We start from the raw sequence: 1792 nt of genomic DNA on the forward strand, positions 1-1792 counted from the left end.
GAGCAGTAGTTGGTAGTTTGTGGTGCTGGTTTCCAGAGCCGGAGAGACGGCTCTGGGTTAGGAGTCGCCGGGAAGCCGTGTTGGGAGCGGGCGATCCGTGGCGTCCACTTGCTTTCTGGCCCCGTAACCTTTGTTGGCCGTTCTGGTCTGGGGGTGCCGGGGTGCGCTCGCCCCGACGAGCCGGCGGCCCTTCTCCCTCACTTGGGGAAAGTTCCTCGGAGCGGAGCCTGGCAGGTTTTCCCACCCGCCTTCGGGAAGCGAGCGAAGGGATTTCACGGATTTCAAACTTGGTCTTCAAATGTGCAACTTGAGTTGTTTTGTTCTCTCCTGGGGGCGGCGGGGAGATACTGTCCCTGGGTTGGGTACTTGTGTCTTCTACTTACTTAATCCGTATGTGGTTAATGGTTTCCTTTTGATCCTAAACAAAGGAAAAACAGCTCCTGGGTTGGTTTTTGTCATTCCTTCCTCTCGACCCTGTGGCTAAATGCTACGGGTTTGTTGTCATCTAAGCCTTTGAAACGGCCATCTCCAGGTAAACGCGATTGGAAGCAGCATTTCCCCTCTGCCGTGCCTTGCCTGTGACAGTTTGGAATATCTTACATTCTGGTGTTTTAAGTGACACATGTAAGGTAATGGTTAATAAGCCAATGGTCACGCCAACTTCCAATTCCATCTTTTTCAAAAATGGCCCCTGAAATTTGAATTATTTTCAGAATTCCGAATGATTCTGTATTCCTAGCTCCTTTTCATTTCCTCTCTTCTGATTTTCATATGGATTGAACGTGTACCACTGGCTGCAAGGATGTTTTGTTGGAGCCTAATAAGATAATAAATTGGCTATTACACTGCAAATACATGTGTTATTCTAGTTTTGACCCGCCTTGAAAAGTGTTTCTCTGACATAGAAGAGTAAATCAATTAGTTAAATGGAGTTTGAGGAGTTTTAATGTGAATAAATAAGTAAGCAAATGTAACACAGAAATGGGAGAAATAATATAAAATGGATTTCATAAGTGTACCACAGTGTGAGGATTTTCTTATTTGCCTTAAGAAAACCATCCAGGATATCTGTAGACTTTTCTCCACCAAAAGATCATTTAGCAAACATTTTTATTCAATTCAGAAAGTAACACTGATTTTAAAGTTCCTTGGTTTTTGCCGTAAAATTAGTTATTGTTGGCAAATAAAAATAGTCTTGTGGACATTTTTAAGGTGAGTACCCACTTACACCCTTAATATTACAATTAATTGACTTTAAAGTAGTTTATTGGCCAGTTTTAATTAATGTAATGTAATTGGAAACATCAATTTCCGAGCTTGTTTTAGTAAGAAATTGCTTAGAGCCCTGTATTTTTTATTTTATACCTATACCTTCTAAAGTGAGTTAACATTGTAGATGTTGAAAAAAGTTTGCTTTTTCAAGCTTGTAACTTACCTGTACCTATTCATAAGTGGTCGATCTTTACACAGTCTGTAAATTCATAAAATAATAGTCTTGTAAGAAACTGTGCAGGGTAATTTCCTGCTGTTCCTGGCTTGTCAGGCTTGGTTTGTGTTTTAACACTCAACTAGGAATTTGGGGATGGCTTTTTATATTTCAGCAGAAATCTTTTTAATAGAAACAAAGGTTTTTCTACTGCAAGATGGCAAAAGATCCCCTTTTCATTTTCATTTTGTAAATATTAGAATTATGTTGCTATAATCTCATTACTTTATATTGGGGATGAAAAACACTCAGTTTAGTTGCATAACCTGCTGATCATAGACCTGTTGAGTTTTTACATTTTGCAAA

The sequence above is a fragment of the Myotis lucifugus genome, unplaced genomic scaffold (assembly GCF_000147115.1).
Source record: "Myotis lucifugus unplaced genomic scaffold, Myoluc2.0 scaffold_16, whole genome shotgun sequence".
NCBI classification, from domain to species: Eukaryota; Metazoa; Chordata; class Mammalia; order Chiroptera; family Vespertilionidae; genus Myotis; species Myotis lucifugus.